Source organism: Lissotriton helveticus, assembly GCF_964261635.1.
Source record: "Lissotriton helveticus chromosome 1_1 unlocalized genomic scaffold, aLisHel1.1 SUPER_1_unloc_23, whole genome shotgun sequence".
In the NCBI taxonomy this organism is placed as follows: Eukaryota; Metazoa; Chordata; class Amphibia; order Caudata; family Salamandridae; genus Lissotriton; species Lissotriton helveticus.
This window is the reverse complement of record NW_027611663.1, coordinates 1,336,165-1,363,521: the sequence shown is the minus strand read 5'-3', so window position 1 is coordinate 1,363,521 and position 27,357 is coordinate 1,336,165. Positions and strand designations below refer to the sequence as shown.

The 27,357-nt window shown below is 48.3% G+C and overlaps 1 protein-coding gene across 1 annotated transcript in view; it reads right to left on the bottom strand.

The window, feature by feature from the left end:
• LOC144805762 (uncharacterized) overlaps positions 1–6,348 on the bottom strand; it is a 31,054-nt gene extending 24,706 nt beyond the window's left edge. The window contains exon 1 of the mRNA XM_078672251.1: positions 6,177–6,348. The gene's annotated coding sequence lies outside the window, so the exon portion shown is untranslated. The remainder of the gene's footprint in view (positions 1–6,176) is intronic.
• Positions 6,349–27,357: the final 21,009 nt, after the last annotated feature.

Below are 27,357 nucleotides of genomic sequence, written 5' to 3'. Positions count from 1 at the left end.
TCTACCGCTCTCACTCTACCGCCCTCCCTCTACCACTCTACCGCCCTCACTCTACCACTCTACTGCTTTCACTCTACCGCCCTCCCCCTACCACTCTACCGCCCTCACTCTACAGCCCTCACTCTACCACTCTACTACCCTCACTCTACTGCCCTCACTCTACCGCCCTCTCTACCACTCTATCGCCCTCACTCTACTACTCTACCGCCCTCAATCTACCACTCTACCGCCCTCACTCTACCGCTCTCACTCTACCGCCCTCCCTCTACCACTCTACCGTCCTCACGCTACCGCCCTCACTCTACCACTCTACCGCCCTCAGTCTACCGCCCTCACTCTACCACTCTACCCCCCTCACTCTACCGCCCTCTCTACCACTCTACCGCCCTCACTGTACTGCCTTCACTTTACCACTCTACTGCCCTCACTCTACCACTCTACCGCCCTCACTCTACCGCCCTCACTCTACCCCTTTACCGCCCTCACTCTACCACTATACCGCCCTCACTCTACCACTCTAAGTTCGATAAGGTCATGAGAGTCGACCGATGGGAAAAGGAAGTCTCATTCTGGTATTGGACTTTGATGGAGGCGGATGAAAAGATCGAGATTGAAATCTCAAATTTATGTGCAAAGGAGCTTGGGGATGGACATTTGAAGCAAATGTCGCTGGACTCTGGTAAAACCCGCCTCGCTTAAACGTAATCATCTGTTTTCCACCCATAGAGTTTATTGGTCCCCAGCGAAGCTATCAAAGGTCACAGGTAATATCTACAACTTCCCAAGGTGTATGCTTCCATCAGCAGATGATCTGCATGTTTATGTTGTATCCGAAGATCGCTTATTACTGGACCTCGGTGTGTGATTTTCTTGGGGAAGTAATAGGTAAACAGATTAAGGTAAGCCCTCATCTTGTTTTCTTTGGACTCAACCAAGAGGAAGATGTACGAATACATTCTGCTGGTCCCAAGTTTATTTTCGATGCGGTTTTGGTAGCGAGGCGGGAGATATGTAGGCTTTGGAAGTCTGAAAGTCCCCCTTCTTTTTCTGAGTGCCTCAAAATTCTCATCTATACGAGCCAGTCTGATATGGCCTGTGATCCAAGGAGTCCGGATATGATCTGGACAATGTTGGTAAATTGGAGAGAAAACATCAGTGGGTCCAATGATTAAGCCAAACATGATGTGGGTCCTGGCCTCTCCTGTGTTGTGGTCCCCTTTTCGTAAAGGAGTTGGAAGTGGAACCAGCAGTATTCTTCTGCAGAGATGTACTCCGTCCCCTCCCGGACATTTGTGGGGTAAGATCAACCCTAGCAAGAGAGTTGGCAAGATGAGGACAAAAAACAAAAATCCTGATCAGGTAGTCCAGCTGTCAGTGTAATACATATACCGATGGCCCCCACACGCTGATCAATTTCGATTTGTTATATGTTATGTTATCAGCATCTGTCTAACACCTTCTTCCTCCACTATTACACCAAAACGATTTCTAAATAATCCCACATGCCCATGAACGTCTGGCAGTGATGACACTAAAAAAGCACTTCATACAGTCTACAGTTTTCAAATATCTTTTATATTCATCTGCATTGAGTCAGATTTTGAACATATATGTTTGTCTTATGATATAAATTCCAATAGGGGAAATATGTGCCTCTTTTATTACGTGTGACTGACTCAAGTTGCTGCCTCCCTCCCACAAGTGATTTTCTACTTTAGAGTTTATAGCGTAATAGTGTTATTCTTGCCTTCCCAAGGTAGGGTTTATAGAAATATAAACTGGCAGAACACCAGAGTCAGCTAGGTATGACTGACTCAGCCTTTCTTCCATCTATGTTTCGTACAATGAGTATCAGGAAATTTGGTGGTAACAGCACTCTTCATTAAAGAGAGACACGAGTGAACGGCATGTACTAAGTAAGTGGTTGTTTGTATTATTTAGTGTAGAGAACAAAAACTATGCTCATATCTAGCTTTTATCCTAGGATATTGTTTGATAAATGTTGTCAGTAGCTTGCCTATTTTGCATGTTGTGCGTCAGCCTGTGTTGGCTCTTCTTGTGCGTGTCACTCCCCTGGAGTAAAGCCTCTTTACCATCCTGCTGAGTGGATGACGTGTATACTACACTGTTCACTATTAGGAACTACTTTTGACTTTTGGATGAGCATTCCATGGGAGTACATTTGTTTTGGGTTTATGGGTTAACGGGTTTTTATCAGTAATCCCTAAATTTCGCTGAAAATACCCATGTATCCGAGTATTGTTCATAGTGTTGCTTTAACCAGTAGCGTGATCAGTTGTGCTTGGATGCTTTTCTTTCTGTCTGTTTCACTCGAAAAGATACAATGTTTCTTTTCTTTTATTCCACATTATGCGAGTCTCCCAATAAGCTTCCTGGTACTTCTTGGTTTTTCCTCCATGTAGAGAAATGAACATTTGCTGAGAATAGACACTTTCATAATACCACAAATATCTCCGTTTTATTTCTTTCCTTCTAGTCAAGTCTTCCATCACACGAACTGCACTTTTATGTTCCTGTGTGTGTCCACAAATGGGTCAGTATTATTGTTGATGTGTTTGTTTAGGGTCTTGCCAGATTCTCTGCATCTCTTGGATTATTTCCATGTGTGTTCAATGAAGGTGTGTTTTTGCTTATGGTGGTGTAGAACTGATGAGCGACTAAAGCCTTTCCTGCATTCAGTGCACTTGTATGGCTTTCCCCCGTGTGTGTCCTCTGATCCATCCTTAGGTTTTAGCAGTTACTAAAACTACTTCCACATTCACTGCAATGGTATGGTTTTGCCCGTGTGTGTTCTCTGATGACTCTGCAGGATTGATAGCTGACTAAAGCTTTTCACACATTCACTGCACTGGAAAGGCTTTTCCCCTGTGTGATTTTGCTGATGAATCCTTAATGCGGAAGAGTCATGAAAACCACTTCCTCATTCATTACAATGGTATGGTTTTTCCCCGGTGTGTGTTTGCTGATGCCTTTTTTAAGACTGATGATTGACTAGCAGCACTTAAAGGGTTTTTCCTCTGTATGTGTTCGCTGATGTTTTTGTAGATATGATTACTGCACATTGGAGGTAAGTCTTTGCATATGGGAGCACAACAGTGGGATATGGGAGCGGGGAAGCCATGATCAAATGCTGGTCCTGACATGCTAGAGATATTTTTTAACATATAGGGGCCCTAGATCACATTTTGAAACAACAGCCCATATCTTAGTATCATCATCCTAATTGCACTGCAGGAGTATCTGGTGCAGTTCTGCCAAGTATCACGAATCAGGCGTGACTCTAACGCATTTCAGTGTGGTGATCCGCATCACCGCACTGAAATACGAGGTAATGCATATTAGGGCTCGTGGTCCTCAGCTGTCAAGCGCTGCGGTCGAGCCCTGGCCTGTTTAATTATTAATAAGGCATAGCAGCCGGCCGCGCAGCACGTGCAGCTCCACACACTTAGAGGGTGGCCAGGGTAAAACCACATCATGCATTCGATTGTTGAAATAATCACCGCGCAGCCGCGCGCATTCCGCACTTTCCTGACGTCACATGAGGACTGCTGTGGTTCTGCAATTAAGCATGAGTCCGACCCCCATGGACGACACCACGGGGGGCACCGTGGTCTTGATGCAAACCGGACTGGCACCCCTGTCTGTAGCTCTCAGCTGACACTGAGCCGGCCCAAGCGAGCTCGGGCAGTCAGGCATCAGACAAGCGAGGCCGACATGGAAAATGCAGCTGTACTCTCTCGGCCATCACTGCATAATTAAGTAAGTATATGTGGAAGGTAATTCCTGGACGCATAACATAAATTCATTGAAGAACGTTAATTGAAAGTTACAAATGTTGTGGCTCCCATAATTTAGAGCCTCTGCCTGCCAGCAGGGTCTTATTTAGTGATAAGAATTTTTTACCAAATGTCCTGGATAGTGTTGGGGTAATCATTGCTACTTTACTAAACATGCCTGGTATCATCGGAGTGAACACTTCTGTTTAGAAACGCACATATCTGACAGTACCAGCTTCAAGAGAACAGCTCGTGTGTCCGATAAAGCTTTGAATTGTCTAGTCTCTGCTTTTTCCTGAGGGCACTCTGTTCCTCTTTTCTGGTCACTTGGCCTCTGGAAGATACCCTCGGGGCGCCTTCAGAGCCATATCTAAATATCCATTAATGTATGAGACTTTTACTCTAGTGTTTACAAGGCTCGAGCTCTAAGACGGTAACTGTGGATGGCAGCACTTGGTCAATGGAGCACGATTACAGTCTATTCTGAGCAAATATCTTAATGATAACTACAAGTAGTGTTCACCATGTTTGTGAGTATTTAAGTTTAAGAAGCACCTGCTGTCGCTTTCATTTCCTCCTGAAATGTTCATACAACAATAAAAATGGCATGATAACTCTGATTAATGTTCTTCTTGGAATACGATCATTTTCTCCAGTGGAAGTTTTGACTGATTACAAAGTAGCACAGCTGATTAATATACCTACTGCAAAATACGCGATCCATGCGGATCAGGGAGTGCATATATGGAAAATAGGTCAGTGCTTTAGTTAGAGAGGTCATTTTTTACTTGAAGTGTAAAAGTTAAAATCCCAGTTTAGAACAGCGAACTAATAACTGTCATAAAAGAGCTGGAAATAAACTGGAAGGTACAGATTAGGGCGCTATGATCCCCCCCTCAGTCTTTCATTATTATAATGTTGCAGAAAGGGGTCATTTCGATAAAAAAATAAACAGTTATTATTAAAGAGAACCCCCAACCACGGAGTAAGATGTTGAATTATAAGTTTGTTGCTTCTCCAGACCAAGTCCTCCTAAACTATACTATCTATCAGTATGGATGCTTGTAGTTCTCTGTCTTAAGTAACATTTCTATACACTGATTTACACATTTTGAATGAGTGTATGTGTGTGATATAAAGTGCTCTAACACCCACACTGGTATGAGTGGCGCTATAAACCTAGTTAAATGCATCCGAGCTACAGTGGTTATGGAGAATTGAGGGGACTGTTAAAGGGGTGTTAGTAAGGGAATCCGCAGCAAAGGTGGTCATTGGGGGTGCAGGAAACAAGCAAGCCTGTTATAATATACGTACAACTGACAACAAGGCAAGTGCTTTTCTGCAATGGCCAAAGTCATACAACTGAATTGAATTACCACCAATCTTAGTGACTCCACTGTTGACTAAGCGTTCGTCCAGTATTAACAGGCTTGAGAGCAGCAATGAGCCTGGCTGACTGTAACTTATGTGTGCCTCAGTCACACTCTCCTGAGGCTTGCCTGATGCGGAGAGTCTTTGACCGCTGACCGAACAGGCTACAAGGGCACTAGGCAGTGCCGTTCAATTTCTGGTGCTTTGCAGATATATTGTAGGATCTTTTTAGGAGTTTCTCGTTGCTCAAATGGGTGTCATTTCTTATAATTGTATGTTTCCCTCGTCTTCATTGCTTGATTTTGCTTGTGAGAAAGTGTCACTCATAGTGGTTTAAATGTCACTCACAATTACACTGAAATTAAGAAAATGTCACACATCTGAAACCCTGGCAGCTCTGCTGGTGTATGACAAATGCGGCATCTTGCAGGGGGCTTTGGTTTCCTCAGAAAACAGAATCTGCAAAACCATCAAATTCCTGCCACTCTTATGATCCCTGGGAGGGTCTGTACAAGGAGTGACCGGTGACTGACCCTCTTATGATCCCTCGGAGGGTCTGTACAAGGAGTGACCGGTGACTGACCCTCTTATGATCCCTCGGAGGGTGTGTACAAGGAGTGACCGGTGACTGACCCTCTTCTGATCCCTCGAGGGTGTGTACAAGGAGTGACTGGTGACTGACCCTCTTCTGATCCCTCGGGGGTCTGTACAAGTAGTGACCGGTGACTGACTCAGCTTCTTCAACACTTCTGTGCTCCCCCCGCCCGTCCCATGACCACACTGGGGGAGCAGCAGCTCCAACCTCCTCCCAGCCCCAGTGTCTGTTTAAATGTCCCAGATACAAAGCGACCAACGCGCCTTAGAAACGGGGATTGCTGCATCCAGGCTTAGAATAGTCAGTCTCACGCGCCGCGCAACTGCGCATGCGCGGAAAACAGACACTGTCTCCATCATGCACAAAGATGACAGTACCAATGGCGCTTGGAAACTGGGATTAGAGAGCCTCACCTCTCCTTGTGCACCGCTCAGTGGGGGCAGCAGGGCCTTGGGGAGAGGTGGGGGCAGCCCCGCTGAGTCCGGCACCGGGGGCCCGGCTGCCTGTGAGGAGTGTGTCCCGGTGTGTTATTGCCCCCGGAGTGACGCGCGAGCTCACGCCGAGCCACAGGCGCGCGAACAAAACATGGCGTCTCACGGCTGCGCACGCGCAGGACTGCTCGTCACTGCTGCGCATGTGCAGAGCGAAGACACACCTTTCTATCGCCGAGTTAGGGCCTTGCTCGGAGTGCAGCCTGTGAACGGCCCTAGACAGAAGATACTCAGTCTCACTGCGCCTGCGCAGAGCAAAGACACTTCCCCCCAATATAGAGGAGCCAACCCGAGACGCTTTGCCCTGAAATCTCAGCGTTTGCTGTGTCGCGAGGCGCCTCGTGGTCCTTGGTGGGAGAGGTGTCTGTCCTCCGCGCATGCGCAGTTAATCCAAGGCCTCTTCACCCCGCGCTCATGGTTCAGTCCTGCACTCGGGCTCAGCAGGGAGCCCAGGCCCCGAAATAAACCCCAGGCGAGGTCATGACCCACAGCAGGGAGCTCAGGCCCCGAAATAAACCCCAGGCGAGGTCATGACCCACAGCAGGGAGCCCAGGCCCCGAAATAAACCCCAGGCGAGGTCATGACCCACAGCAGGGAGCTCAGGCCCCGAAATAAACCCCAGGTGAGGCCCGACCAGGTGAGGTCGCAAGGTGGAAAGATTGTCTGCTGCTGGAGGGTCTCGAGCCTGCTCTCCGGGGTTCATTTGTTGTTGCATCGATCGATGATGGTTTCGTCTCAACAATGCTCATTGGCCCTCACTGCTGGAGTTGGGTCGCTCTTTTCAAGGCCTCAGCAAACGGGGACAAGTCTGTGATGAGAAGATCGACTTGAATCCCGTTTGTGGCTTTCACCAGAGTGAAGGGGGGCAGCCCCGTCAATCGAAAGTGAAAGAACGCACTCCCAGTCAGAACCGACTGCACCTCAGGTAAACAAGCATTGGCAACGCACTCCCAGGCAGCACCGACTGCGCCTCAGGTAAACAAGCATTGGCAACGCACTCCCAGCAGCACCGACTGCGCCTCAGGTAAACAAGCATTGGCAACGCACTCCCAGGCAGCACCGACTGCGCCTCAGGTAAACAATCATTGGCAACGCACTCCCAGGCAGCACCGACTGCGCCTCAGGTAAACAAGCATTGGCAACGCACTCCCAGCAGCACCGACTGCGCCTCAGGTAAACAAGCATTGGCAACGCACTCCCAGGCAGCACCGACTGCGCCTCAGGTAAACAATCATTGGCAACGCACTCCCAGGCAGCACCGACTGCGCCTCATTGTACCTGGGAGAGTGAAGGGGGGCAGCCCCGCCAATCGAAAGTGAAAGAACGCACTCCCAGCCAGCACCGACTGCGCCTCAGGTAAACAAGCATTGGCAACGCACTCCCAGGCAGCACCGACTGCGCCTCATTGTACCTGGGCATGCACAGCATCATCTGATGAGGATAAAACTGCCCCAAATATGTCTCCACCTCACTAGGGCCTCAGTAACCAGGCAGCGGTCAGCCAATGCCCATCAGGTAAACAAGCATTGGCATCGCCAGTAGGTCTCGCCTCTGGGACCTTATACGTGTTTAGTTATCCAGCACAATATCCTTGGTGCAACAACAACAACTGTTGCATGGCGAAACATGTATAAGGTCCCAAAGGCGCTACCTATTAGCTATGCCAATGCTTGTTTTTATTGGTTCCTGTTTGTGCCTTTTAGACATTCAAGCTTCTGTTTCGTCCTCGAGTCTAACTACCCCCGCATTTTGTTGATCTAGATCATGGGTACTCATAAACATTTTCTCGGGGCCGCAAAGTTTGATCTATGGTGTGACCGAGGCCCGCACTGATGCCAGCGGGGTGTAAAGTCTGGGATGGGGAAACAAAGCATGTATATCTAGTGGCTGCCTTTAAGAATGAAGGTGTTCCTAAAGTTAAAGGCCTACTTACCTCCTTTTCCTAACTGCAATTAACCTTTAAATAAGTGTTTGCTGTATATGTACGTTTCTTTTTCATGTTAGTTCTGAGTCGAGTAAACAGCAGCCCAGTGCTGCTGCTGCCCAGGGGTCCGCAAGTAAAAACCTGAAGGGCTTTAAGCGGCCCCTTTGAGTATCAATGATCTAGATCCTCCCGGCGACTGCCCCAGCTACATGTGTATTTCCATGTTCTTCGAAAAGGGGTCGCAGTTGAGCAGACAGGCTCGTCAAGTCTACAAGGAAGTGTGAGTGTGACGAGGCTGGTGTATTTATTCACCACTTAACTAATCAGTCTCCTGACCCTCCGTCCTCACGTAAGCCACAATTTGTGTCACATTTGCTATTTTAAGGATTGTAATAACATCACTTTTGTATATTTAAGTCCATACAGATACTGAAAACAGCAAACCGCAAGGACAAAAATGAAAAGTACAGGGGGCACGAGCCCTAAACAAAACAAAAATAGGTTCCAGAGGGGCAGAGTTTGCAAATTAGCATAGGCAGTGTGCAGTAATGTCACAGAGAGGGACATTGCAAGTCTAATATGCCTCTCTTTAATGGTAATGAACCGTGATTCACGTATTATAAGCACGCACTTGAGCAGTGTATACCCTCATGTACATAAATAAAGAAGGCCTAAATGTATTTTGGTACAACAATGTGGGGGAGTTTTAATGAAACGTGGGGGAACATGTTAACATTGACTTTTATTGGGCAGAGCAAGTTTCCAGTGGGAGAAAGCTAAAATATTGTAATGCATGATATAGACTGAATATAGTGCTCTCTGAATCTGACTTGCATATCTATGTACTTTTTTTACTGCATTGCACAGATATTCTATGCGGTAGTCTATTATTATTTTCCTTTTGCATGATATCTGTGCATTACAGTTAGCTTATAGATGCCACTTCTTCAGCTATTCACTAATGGTGAGCATTTTTATTTTGGTGCCCGTAAATATTCTCTATCTCAGTGCGACCCTGGTAGTTGGCAGCCCACTAGCGATTCATTTGATGTTTACTAAATACCAGGCAGTTGGGGTAAACCTGCTACTTGCTACCAAATGGGTGTTTGGACCCACAACAAACTGGAATAAGCATTTGCAATGCAATTGGTCTCACATTTACGCAAGTTTGAGCTATTGGCATTGTAAATGACAATGCCTTTTATTTATGTTTTGGGTTTCAAAACATAAATAAAATGCTTTGTCATTTACAATCCCAATAGCTTAAACTCGTGTAATTGCGCAACATGTTGCATTGCAAATGCTTGCTATCTTCAGTTTCATGGTCTTTTTAGTAACGTTAGAAAACTTAAATTTGAAGCTTTTGTGTGGGCTCTTATGGCCTAGGGCGCTGTACACACAACCATACATTTCTAATTCGTTGTCAACAAAGTTTGAATTTGAATGATTCTGCCCAGGTTTAACCAAAAGCTGTCAGTTACTGAAACATTTTGCATAGTGTATTTTCCGGTCAACAAATAAACATGTGTGTGGCAGAAATGCCTCAGTACCCGCTTATTTCCTTGAAGTACTAGTGTCCATATAGTAAAGTCCCCAATTTAATTATATTCAAATGGCATTAGATTTATGGAATTCCCCCTTCCCACCCCACAACAGAACCAATCCTATGGATTACCTGGATACCTGTGTGTGTGGTTTGATTGCCACAGTTGTCCTTGAGGACTCAGGTTCTGGTGTGCATTACTGGGTCAAAGGTGAAGATGGACATATACTGTTTGAAGAAGTTATGTCCAGTGGTCCTTTTGGCAGCGGCTATAAACCACTCGCGCCTCTTTGTCCCATGCTCCACTGGCATCCCACTGATTTTTCATGGAAGATTAAATCTGCCCCTGTAAGTGTATCCCGCCCCTGGGAAGCCAGTGGGATCTATTCAAAGCCAATGGCCTGTTACATTAAACCACGCGAGCTACCGGGGCAGAACCCACAGATGGCCGCTGCGGTGCGTGCATCTGCGGCACGGCGGCCGTGCTCTCAGGGCTACTACGCGCTTGGTTTCTTGGCCTCCAGGTGTAATATTACTGTAGCACCAAGGCCACAGGCCACGGCTCTCATTCAGTCCATTTTGTTCGTAAATGTATTGTTTGGGTGAGGGGTTAAGTTTCTCTAAATTTCAAACAGGAAGAGGACTTTTCTGCAGATGCGCCACTAAAAAATCTGTTAATGTTATTCATTGCATAGGAAATTAAGGTGGTGGACATGGTGGTGGATGCAGTGGTGGTGGACATGGTGGTGGTGGTGGATGTGGTGGTGGACATAGTGGTGGTGGTAGACTTGGTGGTGGTGGATATGCTGGTGGTGGGCGTGGTGGTGGACATTGTGGTGGACATGGTGGTGGTGGACGTGGTGGTGATTGACGAGGTGGTGATGGACGCGGTGGTGTTGGACACAGTGGTGGTGGACGCGGTGGTGGACGTGGTGGTGGTGGCGTGGTGGTGGTGGATGTGGGGGTGGACGTGGTGGTGGACGTGGTGGTGGACATGATGGATGTGGTGGTGATGGACGTGGTGGTGGTAGACGTGGTGGTGGCCTCGTGGTGAACGTGATGGTGGTGGTGGTGGTGGTGGTGGTGGAGGTGGTGGTTGTGGACGTGGTGGTGGTGAATGTGGTGGTGGTGGATGTGGTTGTTGTGGACGTGGTGGTGGTGGATGTTATGGTGGTGGACGTGATGGTGGTGGATGTGGGGGTGGACGTGGTGGTGGACGTGGTGGTGGACATGGTGGATGTGGTGGTGATGGACGTGGTGGTGGCCTCGTGGTGAACGTGATGGTGGTGGTGGAGATGGTGGTTGTGGACGTGGTGGTGGTGAATGTGGTGGTGGTGGATGTGGTTGTTGTGGACGTGGTGGTGGTGGATGTTATGGTGGTGGACGTGATGGTGGTGGATGTAGTGGTGGACGTGGTGGTGGACATGGTGTTAGTGGATGTGGTGGTGGACATGGTGGTGGACGTGGTGGTGGTGGACGTGGTGGTGGTAGATGTGGTGGTAGTGGTGGACGCAGTGGTGGTGGATGCGGTGGTGGTGGACGTAGTGGTGGTGGACGTAGTGGTGATGGACGTGGTGGTGGACGTGGTAGTGGTGGACGTGGTGGTGGTGGACGTGATGGTGGTGGACATGGTGGTGGTGGACGTGGTAGTAGTGAACGTGGTGGTGGTGGACGTGGTGGTGGTGGATGTGGTGGTGGACATGGTGGTGGTAGTGGATGTGGTGGTAGTGGACGCGATGAAGGATGTGGTGGTGGTGGATGTGGTGGTGGTAATGGTGGTGGACGTGGTAAATGTACAGGAATTTATATAGCGCAAATCACCAAGCGGTTTCTAAGCGCTTGCTTAGGGAACCCGTCCTGGTATTCCCCTGTGAGATAACCCCGGCAGGGTATCCGCAAGGTGAAAGCCAGGCATCCCGCCGCGAGGGGCCGTTGTGGAGATTAAGCAAGCTATTGCCCAGAGTCGCAGAGTGTGAACCCGTGAATCGAGTAGGCACAGGAGCGAGAATTTTCGAGTCCATGGACATTTTAGGACTCAAGACCCCGCCGAGCCGGGAATTGAACCCTGGTCCCGGGCTGACCTCTGCTTTCAGGTCTGCCTCCTCTAACCAATGAGCCACACTTCTCCACGTGGTGGTGGGTGTGGTGCTGGTGTGGTGCTGGTTGACGTGGTGGTGGAGGTGGGTGTCATGGTGGTGGTGGACATGGTGGTGGTGAACGTGGTGGATGTGGTGGTGGTGGAAATGGTGGTGGTGGATGTGGGGGTGGTGGATGCGATGGTGGTGGACATGGTGGTGGTGGTGGATGGGGTGTTGGTGGATGTGGTGGTGGTGGACATGGTGGTGGACGTGGTGATGGTGGTGGACATGGTGGTGGTGGACATGGTGATTGTGGTGGACATGGTGGTGGTGGTGGATGTGGTGGACATGGTGGTGGTGGATGTGGTGATGGTGGTGGACATGGTGGTGGTGGACGTGGTGGTGGACATGGTGGGGGTGGACGATGTGGACGTGGTGGTGATGGATGTGGTGGTGATGGACATGGTGGAGGTTGTGGTGGAGTTGGTGGTGGTGGATGTGGTGGTGGTGGACGTGGTGGTGATGGACGCAGTGGTGTTGAACGCAGTTTTGTTGAACCCGGTGGTGGTGGATGCGGTGGTGGATGTGGGGGTGGACGTGGTGGTGGACGTAGATGTGGTGGTGGTGGTGGTGGATGTGGTGGTGGTGGCCTCGTGGTGGTGATGATGGACATGGTGGTATTGGTGGATGTGGTGGACATTGTGGTGGTGGATTTAGTGGTGATGGATGTGGTGGTGGTGGACGTGGTGGTGGTGGTGGTGGACAAGGAGCCTCGTATACCACACATATAATAATACAGAACAGAGCACCCTTTCGAGTGGATGACAGTGTAGGCCACATAACTTTCAAGCCAGTAATCCCCCCATGCATGCACTCATCCTGCACACACTTTCCTTAGAGCGACTTCCTAGCTGGTGACCCCCATGCATGCCTTCACCCTGCACACACTTTTGTTGCAATAACTTCCTAGCCAGTGACCCCCCATGCATGCACTTACCTTGCACACACTTTCTGCAAGAAGCCGCTATATGCACAATCTCACTGACACACTCCCTCTGATATAACGTCTGCACAATGGTTCCCGGTGCACACATTTCTCTGAAGACACGCGCCTTGCACGCACTTTCCATGAGGGGTGTCACACCGATATATATATATATATACCGCCAGCGCATTTTCAGGGCATCGGTGATGTATCACGCACTGCTGGCAGACAGTTGTTCTCAGACACTACCTGCACTCACAGTCCCCTCACAATCACGCTACACACACCTTCAACGAGCAGCCCTTCATCGCTGCACACGGCCCTCCAGCAGACAGTCATTACACACACTGGTTCACCCTCTCCTTGCTTCCTCACCACCTGCACAGATGCAACCTTCACTAGGTGATTCCATACACTCACTATCACCCGTGCACACATCCACTCTCCCCACAGTGACCTCTTGCAGTGTGCGCCCTATTCACACCTCAACCACATGCGTGCACACACAGGGCCGGTAGACAGGGACTTCCCCTCCCATACAAACTCACTCCTTTCAAGATCTCACTGTGACGGCTCACTACCAGACGCGCACCTCTGATCACTCCCCGAGTTACACCTTCAACCAGTGATGCGCTGATCGGCCTCCCTCCGTGGGGCATCCAATCTCACACCAGAGGGGCGCCCGTTTACACACTTATCACACTAGCTGCTCCATCCTTTTGTTGTTGTTAGCCACTGCCATGGCACTCCTCACTGTGGTAGTGCCCCCAGCCTCCGCTCTTCAATGCCCTCGATGAAGTCTGCAGCGATCCCCTCTTGTGCACAGCTCCCAGGTACACGTCAGTGTCCTTCTCCCACCAGCAATGTCCCCTCTTCCCCCTTGCAGGGCATCCCTTGCCCCCTGCAGCCCCCGTCCCCGAACCCTGTGTTACCCTTCTAACCCCCAAATTACTGCTTGTCTACTACAGTGCCCTTTCGCTCCCTCTTCAGCACATCTGTTACCCCCACCAGGCCCTCTCTCGCTCAAGCAGTGCAGCTTTCACACCACCTGGAGTTCTTTCTCACCTCTAGCAGAGCCCCTCTCACCCTTAGTAGCGCCACTCTCATCCCCAGCAGCACCCCTCACAGCGTCCTCTCACCACCCCACAGCGTCCCTCATCCTCGCAGCGCCCATCACACCCTCGCAGCACCCATTACACCCTCGCAGCACCCATCACACCCTTGCAGCACCGCTCTCACACCAGCTACAGTTCTCTCACCTCTCGCAGCCCCCTCTCACCCTTAGCAGCCCCCCTCAAGCTTTGAAGCCATCGCTGTTGCATATTTATCTTATGCAACTAACAACCATTGACAAAGCCAATAGTCCTGGCTTGTAGTAGATGTAATGTTACTTGTTGCATGTGGATGGAATGGCGAAGCAGCAAAATACCAGTGGGGCGACACACTATGCCGAGCATGGATTTTCAGTTTGGGTTTTTAAGCCACGCCCTTCATTACATCGACCACGTCCCTCTGGGAGCCATCACAAGGTTTTTCATTCCACTTAAAGCCCTTTCTCCGGTATAGTGACTTCCTGCTGAACTGGGAGTACAAGTTCACTCAGACTTGGCAGTCAGCTCCAGAGAGACTAATCCATGCCCGGGCCCCTCATCCATTGGCACCTTGTGATTCTTACAGAGTTACAGTTCATATCTCATTCCCCTTATTGGATTTTGTCATTTTAGTGTCATTTTGTTAAATACATTTTACTTTTTTTTTCTATTTTGGTTTGGGTTTTTTATTGTTTTGCATTTTGACTTTTACTTTTTTGGTTTCTGCATAAATATTTGACATATTACCTTAAGTTAAGCCTGCCTGTTCCGTGCTTAGGTACCAGGGGGTTTATCCTAGGTTAATTGAATGGCTTTGAAAGTTCATTCTGACAACGGTTGTGATTGTTCCTCATCTACCGTAAATAATAATTCAGTTTCTTACAGAAACTATCTGAAATTATCTGCAAAACAGGCAGGAGACAACCTACCAGGCTTGAAGCACCCCGTGGAGAAACTGGAATATGGGAATAGTATTGTGTGGCAATAGAATCTCTAAAAAAATTCAGCTTGGAGATGAACCAAGAATCACGCTTGAATGTCACAACTTTTTAAAACAAGGTAGTCAGGAAAGTGTGGCGAATATATTGCAGCTCTTTGCATTTTGGCAGCCCCAAGCAAATTTAAGAACAGAGTGGATGTATGTAGCAGAGGCGAGTCTGTTCACCCAATGTGAGTGGTGAGATCCGCTTTGCTGGTCTGCCTGAAGTTATGATGCTGCTGACAGTGGCCTGTCTGCTAATAGCGATGGCTATGAAGCCAAATAAGAGAAAGTTATCTTCCGACACCACAGTCTTCGTGACTGAGACCAGTAATACTGAAGACTCTGAGACTCACAGCAGTAATTTCTCCTTTCAGAGCGTTATTGCTGCAGATGGAGTGAAGCCCAGAAGTAAGCACATTACTAAGGTACCAACAAAGTTTAATATTGTTCATTTGTATTAACAGTTTCTCTTTTGCAGCTTTTGGAAATGCATTTTCTAGTTTTGTTGCTTTTTGGTTAGTTTTTTATTGTAGGCTGTTATCTTCGGTCTAAAGGGAAAGACATTGTAGTGTGTGACTGTGGCGTGGGATCAAGAAGAGACCTAAGACCAGTTCAGGGTAGGTAAGGTTTTATTTTGGGAAACGTCTTTTTATGTCAGGTTGTCAAGGTGTCTCTCTGAAAAGCTCTGGGGTCCGTGATGGCGTCTGGTTATGGTCTTGTTTCCAGATGGTTAAGAAGCAGACTTCAGGGGATTTTCCGTTCTTCCTAACTCCTCGTTGGACTCCGCCAGGGAAAAGAAAAAGGTACAGGTCGTCAGGATATGTACTCTATCTGGACTCTCCCACAGGGAACCGGGCAAGTGCAGGGGACACCCGTGCTAAGGTGCTAAACACTTTATTAAACGTGCGAGGGTGCAGAGGCGGGATTACTGGTGAGAAGGGGAATATTTACACGGTGAGGACAAAGAAAGGTTGGGCATATATTGTGGCACACACGCGGCTACGGTTTACAAGAACCCCGTCTTCCACGGATTCGGTGGCCTCCTGGCTTACTCCTGTCGTCCTCGGGTTCGCCTCCAAAAGCTCCGTTCTCTGCTCCTCCGGGCCGCTCTCCCACTCTCGATCCTCGGTCGGTGACGTCACATGCCAGGACATCTTCTTCCGCGTTTTTACCCACTAGGAATCCCGCGTCGTCATCAGGGGCCGGAGCTGCGTACTCGTGTGTCTTCCAGTTAAAGGGGCCGTCATCCAATTCGTCGGCTAGTTCCCAGGAACAGGCTTCTCCCCTGTTCCAGTTATGCTGATAATGAGGCAGAGAGGGGGAGGACGTCAGTTCACTACGCCACCACTCAACATTATCCGGTTCTTTATCTCCCATCCCCTGCCCAGTGTTACGTTCCTCTATTTTCAAGATGACATATTAATTTTTGGCGACTCCATGGAAGAACATAATGATGTCCTTCAATGTGTGTTGCGTAGAATAGATGAGGCTGGCCTTACTTTACGAAAGGAGAAGTGTGCGTTTTTAGTTAATGAGATTGAGTATTTGGGTTTTTTCCCTCTCAGCTGATGGCGTTAAACCTAAAAAGAACTTATTGGAAGCTATTGAACTGGCTCCTTCTCCAGTAGATAAAGATCATTGGCGGTCCTTTATGGGCTTAATCAAATTCTACTCCAAATTTGTGAGGGATTTTTCTAGTAAGACTGCTCCTTTGAGGAGTTTACTAAAAAAAGGAGTGAAATTTTCATGGAGCAATGAACAGGAAACTTGTTTCAACTTAATTAAAACTGAACTTTCTTCTGCTAATGTTCTCACACCATTTGATATCAAACGCTCTTCAATTCTGATGGTAGACGCTAGTGGCGTCGGTTTGGGTGCTGTTCTTTTTCAGCAGCATGGGAATGAAGAAAAAACCATTGCTTTTGCTTCTAGACCTTTAACTGTGTTGGAATGTAATTATTCTGTAATTGAACGTGAAGCTCTTGCTGCTGTGTGGGGGTACCTAATATTTCAGGACCTACATATGGGGTACTAGGTTTGTGTTGCGCTCTGATCACAAACCCTTGGTAAATATTTTGGCACCTGGAGGTACTGGGAAGGGCTCACCCAGATTGGCCAGATTGGCGTCACGTCTACAAGATTTTCAGTTTGATGTGCAGTTTGTTCAGGGATGGAAAAATATTCAGGCTGATTGTCTGTCCCGTCTTCCCATTCAGTCCATGGTTTGTGGGAATTCATTAGTGGAATCACAAGATGATTGTGCGATTGCTTTTACTCAGGATGTTTTGTTTCTTTGTGCTGAGTCGTTTTCATTTGATGAGTGGTCTAAAGGAATGGAGAGTGATGTTGTTTTGAAACAAGTTGTTGATCTTATCATTAAGGGATCTAGGAGGGAGAGTACTGTTGAGCCCTCTGTGAGACCTTTTATTAGGGTTTTAGACAAATTGTCTCTTTCTGATAACAACGAGTTAATGAGGGGTGACAGGTTTATTCCGCCTTGTTCACTGAGAAAGAAAATACTTGATTTAGCCCCTGAGGGACATCTGGGCCAGACTCTCACTCAACGAAGGGTGAAGGAAAATTTCTGGTGGCCATCTATTGATGCTGATGCTGTGGAGTGTGTGGTGCGTTGCAGTTTTTGAAAGGAGGGTGAGAAACGTTTGAAGGTGGTTGGATCTCAGAATGAAGGTAGCATTTCTTTTGAGAATCTTCCCTGGCACACCATTTGTCTGGATTTTATAGGGCCTATAAATGAGTTGCCTTTCAATCAGCGTTTTGAGATTGTAGTTATTGATTGTTTTTCTAAGTGGCTCACTGTTCGTTTTGTCAGGGAAATCACTACTGACTCTACAATCACTTTTTTGAGATGTGTTTTTCTGGATGAGGGTTTTCCTTCTGTGTTAATAACAGATAATGGTACACAACTAACCTCTGGAAAAATGGTTTTGTTTTTAAAAGAGTGTGGTATTCACCATCATCGGACCAGTCTATATAACCCACAGAGCAATGGTATGTGTGAGAGGGTTAATAGGTTGGTTAAGGGCATTATTCAGATGTCTGTTGAGTTTGGTTGTTTTTCTAACGATAAAGTTCAAGAACTGGTTTGGGCCTATCGTTCAACTCCTCACAAGCATGAGTGTAAATCTCCTTTTGAATTGATGCGTGGCCGTTCTCCTGTAACTAAGTTAACACCTTCTTGGTTAAGAAATCTGGATAAGGTTTCTCCTGTAAGGTCTTCTTTTGATAGTGTTTCTTTACCTATTTCTGAGGGGGATTTGGTCAAAGTAAAGCCCGGAAGATTCTCTAAGGGTCTTTCGAAATTTAGAGGTCCTTTTTGTGTAAAGCGAGTTTTTCCTCATTTTGTTCTCCTTGATAATGGGGAGAGGTGGAATTTTAGAAGGGTGGCTTTGTACAGGGTACTCTGCCTTTCTCTGACTCCTCCAACAATGGTTATATGTTGTCTGCCCAGTGTGACTCAGATTCTTGTTCTCAATCCAATGTAAGGGGGGAGGTGGGTAGTGGTGAAGCTTCCACATCTTCCTACTCAGGTGATGCTGTTTCTACTTCTGCACCTTCTCACTCAGGTGATGCTGTCTCTACTCCTACACCTTCATATTCACGTGAGGCATTCTCTACACGTAATAATGTCTTGAGAAGTGTTCGATCTCGTCGTCCACCTGTCTACCTAAGTGATTACAGTCATTAGTTGTGTTTTTTTTTGTTTTATTTCGTTTCATGGATTTAAGGGAGGGAGATATGTTGTAAATAGCTTTATCTGTATAGTCTGTTTTCCTTGTTTTTTATTTGGAACTTTAGTGTGTTCCTGATGTCATGATTCTATTTAGAATTACTATGTGGTCAGTTGGTGGTTGGCCAGATGGTGATCTGCTTGTTTATAATGTGCTGCAAAAAAACTTTACATTTACAAGTTTCTACCTGCGTGATTCATCCTTCAAGTTTACTACACTGTAGCAGCATAAGACAGGGACTGTGAGCACCAGTGGGTGGCGGCGCTGTGCAGGTGAAGAGAGTGGGAGCCGGAAGCAGTCTGCAGGCAGCACGGGTCCCCATACGCCTGATGCGCGCCCTACACCGCTGACCCGATGTCTGTGATGGTGGCGGGCGAGTGCAGGCATGTGAAATAAACAAGTGGGAGGGGTGGAGGCAGTGCGTCAAGAGCAGGGACTGGGGCAGCCAGGTTGGCGATCTGAAAGGCGCTGTCCGTTACAGCGGTGGGTAAGTACAGACCCACGAAATAAACAAGTGGGAGGTGTGGGGGGAGAGTGCACAGGATGGAAGTGACACCCTTGGAATGCTTCGTAACGCGCGCCGGCGAAATAAATATGTGTGCGGTGTTTAGGGAGTATACAGGCAAATGTAAGCAAGCGTGGCCATGTTAATTACAAACATATGGCCCCTGCGCGCCGCTGCTCACTCCGGCAAGGTGGATGCACCCACATGCACGAGTGTGTGGAAAAGTGCAGACCGATTTCTAAAGGTCATCTCAGCGCTGCCTAGGCGAGACCTAAAAAAGGAAAATAGGGGGGCATAGGCATGAAAGGAAAGCAAAGCAGGGACTGAGGGAGCAGGAGCTAAGTCTGAACAGGCCTCTTCCGAAAAACGTCATCAACAACCACAAGTCCTTGAGTGCCGAGAAGACGCCGAACGACTATTCTCCACTGTTACAGAACTGAAGGGAGATAGGAGCACGCTCACCGATGGGGGCTGCTATCCTGGTTTTAATGTTTTCCTCTTGGATGGTATGAGAGGCAAAGCCACTTAAAGGCACTCAAAGCACAGTGTCTTTGGCAGTGGCATTTAATTGAGTTGCCCTGAGGAAATTGCCTGATAAAAAACAAGGCAATGAAACATGTCGGCTGTAAGCAGGGTGTGAATCGATAGGTAGTATTCACATCTTCCTGTTTTATGTTTTTGTGTTTACTGTTTGCAAAAAAAGGAACATGAGTAAAAGTTGATTGTCCTGATTGCACAGTAACTTATATGTTATATGTTGAATGTTGTGAGTTTCTGTCACATATACGTTGTGTTCACTGCACCATTCACTGTCCTTTTTGGGTTTGAGACACGTTTATGTTAAAGCTTGATGGCACCAATGATGAGAACAGGGCCATCCTGGTGAGTACCAACCAGGGGTCCCATTGGTGGTGCGCCCGTGAGGTGCCATCTCGCTCTTCACACATTTTTTGTTGTCCCTTTTGGTGAGTGTGGGTCCTGTGTTATCCTAAATGTGTATATCAGAGCTTGGCTGCCTTTTATTAGGGCAATAGACTGAGACTTCTTAACAATCTCTATAGTTAGAGGTGTTCTGGGGTGATTAATGCCTAACCAGTGATGTGCACAGATCAGTAACTAAAAATTGCCTTGAGAACTAGGACTTGTGGTTGTTGATGACGTATTGAGTGGAGGGCGTCCTAGTTCTGTCTTTCCCTCTAGACTCCTATTGTGTGTGCGCTCTTCCGAAAAACACCAGGCAGGGTCTGATATGGAAGGCAACACTGTGTTCTGCAAGGGAAATTGGGGTGCTTTAGACAGGATGGGCTGTTAATTGCCTGGGACTGCTAGGTAGTGTGCAGGATCGGCTGGGAAGCATCACAATCAGATACAAATTAATTTCTAATAACACATGCTAAAGCTTAAGCTGAATACTTAGAGGACAGAGACACAACCAGGCGTCCTCCAATTGGAGCAGTTAGCTTATTGACTAAAATGAAGATCTTTACTAGGGTGCATGAGCCCTCCACGAACCATGTTCTTTGCTTCTTTCCGCTTGCACAGAATGACTTCACATTCGTTCTGAAATTCATTAACCTCTTTAAGTGCAGGCCTTGCTTTTCTGTACACTTTTAAGAAGTGCCCTGGGGAAATGCCGAATGCAAGCCATGGCCAGTCTGGCTGGAGTCCAGGGGTCTCAGAGACAGCGCCAGAGGTAGATTCTCAGCAGGCCAGGGGTCGCAGCTGCAACTTCTGGCGACCCCTTAAATGACGTACATGCGCTTGCGTTGTGCTTGTAAAATCTTTTGCATTTAAAAAAAAATCTTAAAATGGGCCCATTACTGACTATTGGCTGGCTCACACGTTACTTTTCTTAATTTGATTTGATTTGGCAATTTATAAAGCACAAACAAATGCCCGAAGGCGTCAAGACTCTAATGCGTTTAGTCTACTGGAGGGCAAGAGCATCATCCCTGAGCTAAAGGGACATTACAAGGTAACAGCCAGGTCTTCAGGGCCTTGCAGAAAGGAAAATGGGTTTCCAGGCGGAAGGAGATGGACTGAGGAAGAGTATTGCAAAGCTTAGATGCAGCCGTAGCAAAAGCTCTTCCTCCCCATCTTGCACCAGAAGTCTAGGAATAATCAACAGATTATTTCCAGCAGATCGCAACTGTCTAGAATGATCATACTGTTGAAAGAGATGCTTAACTCCCTCAGGGCCTGAATAGTGAAGTGCCTTGTGGACAATGCATAATAATAATAATCCACATTTGTAAAGCGCACAATCACCTGTAAGGGTCTCTAGGCGCTGGGGGCCGTCGGGAAGATTAAGCAAGCTATTGCCCAGAGTCACATGGTGCTGGACTAACCTGCCGCCGGAGCCGGGGATCGAACCGTGACCTCCAGATTCCAGCGTCAGTCGCCCTGGCCGCGGCGCCACACCTCTCCCTCATAAGGCCTTGAAGGCAATTCGTTTTGTGGCTGGAAGCCAATGCAGTTTCCAAAGAGCAGCAGAGACTGAATGATATTTAGTAAGATCAAAAACGAGTCTTGCTGCAGCATTCTGGACAAGCGGCAACTTGTCAATGGCTGTCTTACTAATGTCCAGAGAGAGCGCGTTGCAGTGATCCATCATGGACATAATCAGTGCCACAGCCGCTTGTTTACACGCAGGAAAAGAAAGAAATGGAAACATCTTCCTAAGGGATTGACCTAAAGATTAAAGATCAGATTGTTATCAACAGGACGCAATGATTCTTTGCAAAGTCAACAGCGCAGGGATGTTGCCATTTCTGGCCCCCAAGAATGGGCCCAAGTAGATTGTTGGCTACCAAAACAAATAAAAAAAAAAAAAAAAAAAAAAAAAAAAAAGATCAAATCCTCGGTTTTATCCCCATTCAGTCGAAGGTAGTCAGTGGTACTTACCATTGGCTGTCTCCCACATGGCTCCCAAATCACTCATTCCCTTGCTTCCTATTGGTCAGCGCCTCCTCCTCGACCCCATCTTCCTTCTGGCCTTTGTGTCTTCGTTGCGCTGTCGACTCTGATAAAAGTACTGCTACTGGTGGCCAGTGTCCTTCCACGGCAGGCACTCTCTCTTAACTTTTCAACATACACTCTTATTGTTGAGTGCATGTCTCAGCAGTCCATCTTCTTCACCCCCACGTGCTGCTGTTTTTTTTTAAACCTCTTCCCATCTTTCGCTCAAAAGTTGAGCATCCCACTCCAGATATATGGGTGTTCAGTCCCTGTGGGAGGACAAACTGCCTGTCGGCATATGTATGAATTGGATGTTTGCTTATCCCGCACAATGGTCTTACTGCTTACACCAAAGGACTGGTGCCAGTAAGATAAGAACGTCATGCGTATTCTAGGCCGTGTATCTGTATGGACATACCGGGCAATTGAAGATCAATTTGGAGCTTACTTTCTCTGAGAGGTAAAGACATTTTGTTTCATTTTTAGACAAAGCAGCGCTGGCAGGACTGTGCTACTCTGTTCTCCGAGCCATGCTATCTGTGCCACATCCAAGTGGTTACATCCAGTGCCTTTGTTTTGGGAGGCCTACAATGATACCTCTACAACATACATGTTTATACTGATAGGTTATGAAATCAATCACCGAATTGTACTGAAACAGTGCATAAATCAATGTTGCTGCTTATCTTTAAGGCATCTTTCGATCTTGCAAGATGCCCACCAATGTGGTGTCTGTTTATAAACAATGGCCATCTCGACTCTGAGGGACTAAGATGCCCATAAGCAAGGTTACATCAAGCTGGCAAAGTAAGAGGAGAGATGGCTCCTATGAGCTCTGAAACCCAGCACCCTCTTTTTTCCGCTGAGGTGAAGGCGGCCGGGAGAAGCATGCTGTCCATGTTCTTACATTTGGGCTAATATGTCCCTTTTTTCCCCGCCATTTTTAAGTTTTCCACGTTTCCGTTCCAGTTCCTAAGCAATGCTTGTTCAGAATTGGTATCTGGGGAAAGGACCCGATTATCAACTTAAATATATTGTTATTGCTATTCATGAAGGCTGAACCTAAAATGAGGCATTTAGATAGATTTGTAATCCATGTGTTAGGTGAAACAATATTATTAGAACAGTTCTTTAAGCACAAATGCAGGGCGTGAGAGCTGCAACGCACTCAAGAACAAGTATTCCCAGAATGCAAATTAAGGAAAAGGCATAATATGGGATTTTGGTACAATGGTAGCATTGTTTTGTTAAGGGTACACATTTCACTAATTAAGTGGAAATAGGGGACACTTTCCATTGAACTTTGTTGCACGCGTGTTCTTTGGTGGTTTATTTCCCACATTTTATTTGTCCTTCTCCTCCCACCACTCACGACAGCTTGAGAACTTTTCTGGGTCACACAAGATGTTTGGGACTGTTACCAATCATCTCCTTACCTCGTATCACAAGCCGGGTCCTTACCCCATCTCGAAAGGGTGTTATAGCTCATCCATGATCAGATATCGGCAGTGAGTCATCCAACCACAGGTCCCGCGTGCACTAGAGCTGCGCGTGTCTTACCAGAATAAACCAGTGGTCAGGGAGGTAGTACCTTCTCGCCCACAGCACCTTCCAGGCAGGATGGGCAATAAGGAGCTGTTTGCACTCTTCTGCTTCACAGACAGACAAACAGATGTCCCTCTGCATCCCATTTGATTGAAGAGTTTTCCCTGGGCCTGTGATCAGAGTGACCATTAAGGGTTTTTACCCTTAAACTCCTTTAAGGGTTTAAACACTTAAACTCTTTCGTTAGTTTAAGTTCTTGTTTGTTATGTTTTTGTCATTGCAGTAAAAAGACACCATAACATTTTTCTCTGTGCTTTACTAAACACATGTTTAAATTAATAAACTGACTGTGTCTACTGTTTTATGAACTTTAAGTGTTCCAAACCTTTAGGCCTGTTGCCCCTCCTAGTTTATTGACCTTGGAGATACTTGTGTTTGTACAGGCCATTATCAAGCCAAAGGAGAATCTCTGGATTCTTTAAAACAGCTCATCACAGTTGCAGACACCTTATATATCACTGTTTTGCAAGCCAACGCTCTATATGTAGCAGTAACCTTTTTTCAGGATCACAGTGTTTTTTTCTTTACTTGAAGCTGCTTAACACAACAGCTGCACTGCTGTGCAACATGTCTAAAAGCATTGATAAATCCAATAGATCTCGCTTAGGCAAAACCTATTGGCTTTGCAGTTGCTTGTTTAGTAAGCTTTCACTCGCCCCTCTTTTTTATTTTTATATTATTAAATCGTTTTTATTTGCCTTGAACAAGTTAACAATCCTGCCATGCCAGACAGACAGGTTCAGTTTACCCCGTTTACCGCGTCGGAATATCCGTCGTGTTGTGGGCATTCCATTGAGCGGGCAGGGTTGCGGCGGCCAATGCTCGTGCGCAACACCCGCGAGTTAGTGCCGACGGAGCACGGAACGGGTTAAATAGCATTACATCAGTAGTTGAAACCTCAGTCAAGCAAATGTAGATTTCGCCTATGAGGAACTCACTTCCCTCGCCCTCTTTGACATGTTTTCTTGTGTAATACTGTTAAGAGAACAGACTCTCCTTACATGATTGGTTTAGTGAGAGGTGGTCTGACCCGGCCTACACGCTTGAGCTGCACATGCTGCCACTGACTGACATCCAATCCATACTATATGGGGACCGCATTTCATCCTGACTGCCGGACGGGACGCGTTCAGTGCTCCTTGCCCGGCGGGTGGCGCTGCGGCACACTCAGTGGACACACAAGTTGACCCGGTGCACCCCCCTCTGGCACAGCACCTGGCTTAAGGAGGTGAGTGGCCTACAGGGCTTTCGCTCCTGGGATCTTACGGGATCTCTCAGCTGGGCGATGTGTAGGTGAATGACCATATGCGTTCCTGGTAGAAATGGGATCCCTGGCTGGCCAGGGCTTGCGCCAAAGATAGATAAAAACACACACTTTACAATGTGCCAACAGTCACAGGCAGAATTTACAGGGGATATGTACAAGACAGGGCCACCTGGACCACTGTCAGGAATCAGCACTTTTAGAACTAGAAATACTGTTAGAAATAGCACGTTGTAGATCATAGAAGAATAATCACTTTAGCACCCATTCAGTAACTACTGGTACCAGGTAAGTACCACCTATGCAACCCTAACCACCTTAGGCCTCTCTGGGCTAGGACGCCCTGTGTCCCAAAGTCAGGGGGGCCTAAATGTAGCAGCTGCCCACTAAGTGCTGGGCAGTTGTAAGAACTGAGCCGGGCACCAGCGTGCCTCCTGGCTCTCTTCTGGGGCTCCAGAAAACATTAAGGGGCCAAGAACCACCTGTGAGCCTCGCAGGCTCGGTGGCCAAAAGAACTATGCCCCCGGGAGCCTCTTGGGCTCTCAAGTCATGCTGCCAATGTTGGAGCCTCTCAGGGCTCGAGAACAATGTGGGGCCTTCATTGGAGTCCCTCCTCTGGGGACTCGACATACACAAAAGGAGCCAAGAGCCTCTCGTGGGCTCTAAATAACAAAATGCTCCCGTGGAGCCCCTCGTGGGGACTCTAGATAAACAAAAGGTGCCCGGAGTCTTGGAGCCTCGTGAGCTCTGCACCGCTGCGCTCAGGTGAGGCGCTTGCACACAGAGTGCGCACACTGGGGGGGGGGGAATGGGGGCACCGGCAATGTGCCCCGATGCCCCCGCCCTATTAAACAACACCGGGCCCCTCAGGCCCTAGGGATAGGCCCGGAGCTCTTCCCCGCCCGTCAACTCACCGGGTTCTGGGGGCAGGACACGTCGCTCAGGACTTCAGGACTCCTCTCTCTGTGGGTGGCGGTAGCGGGGCTCTCCCGATCCTTGGGAGCTCCGCCCGACATCACCTTTGTTCACCCGATCCCCCATCTCGGGACCGGGACTCATGGTGCAGCCTGGGCGGTTTGTACTGGCAGCCCCGGGGCTCTCCCCAGCTCACGGGAGCCCCGGGCAGCCATCAGTCGGCCGGCTTCCTCTCCTCGTTCGTGGTGGGGCAGGCAGCCAATCGCGGCGCGGTGGCAGGCGGGACTTCCTGGAAGCAAGGGGAGGTCCCGCCCGCTCCAGGCGCCCGGCTGCCTGACTTCCTGTGTTGCCGCGGCGGCGGCGCCATCACTGCTTTGGGGGCCATAACGAGGGGTGGCCACCCTCGTAGGATACCATAAAGAAACGGGCATAACGCCGGGTAGGCACCGGCTATAAAATATGCCAAATGAGCGGGGTGGACACCCGCGTTGCTATTAGCCAATGCATCAATGGGGGCCAATAAAGGGCAGGAGCGCTTCCCTCTGAGGGAAAACAACAGCGCTCTGCCCAGAGAGGACAAGTAAAGTGCCCTTCAAGGTGCTTGGGGGCACAGGCAGCACCAGGGCCCTACGGAATGACCTCCTACAGCAACCAGGGCCCCAGCAGCAAGGTCCTCCTAGGGGCAGAGGGCAGGAGGGAACAAAAGAAGCCCTCAGCACACAGGCCAGGCAGAGGGGTCCCCATAGCTCCTCCAGTAATCCAGGGCATCAGCAGTCCAGGGACTGGGCAGGGCCCAGGGAGGCAAGCCTTCCCCTGGGCCTCAGCAGCAGCACGCCCCTGGCAGATTCATTCAAGAAGGCACACAAGAACATTTTGTAAGGGGACACAGCCCCTTTTTATACAGAGTAAACCTTTGTCTTGGGTGCAGGGTGGGGGAGAAACCAGTCGCAGCTGGTTTTGGAGTACTTTGTTTTCCCCAGCCACCCTTTCCATTCACCAGGCAGGCTAGGGTCATCAGTCGCACCTCAGGGGGCGGAGCCAGCATTGTGTGGGGAAAGCCCAGCCCTATTCAGGACCCAGGTGCACCACTCCCTCACATCACACATGCTAATCTCAACACTCACCACCGCCAGGCTTCGCTTGGTCCAGCTTTACTACTTGCACGCCGCTTACTTGACCCCAGCCCGCCTTCCTCAGGCTGGACTCTGCCCCTCCCCTGCATGCACCAGGTGCGGACATGATCCCGCTGACTTCTTCCACATGGTGTGGGCTTGTCCCAAATTGTCGCGGTTCTGGGGTGACATTGAAGAAGAGCTTACGGAGGTGCTGGGTTGGGTGGTCCCCCAAGATCCTCGACATGAACTTGTGGGGATTACGGATGGGCTGGACGGGTCCAGGAATGAAAAACTGTTTCTCACAACTGCATTGGCTGTGGCTAAAAGGGACATAGCTGCCACTTGGATATGTCCGGAATCTCCGAGTGTCGACGATGGCGGAGCGGGGT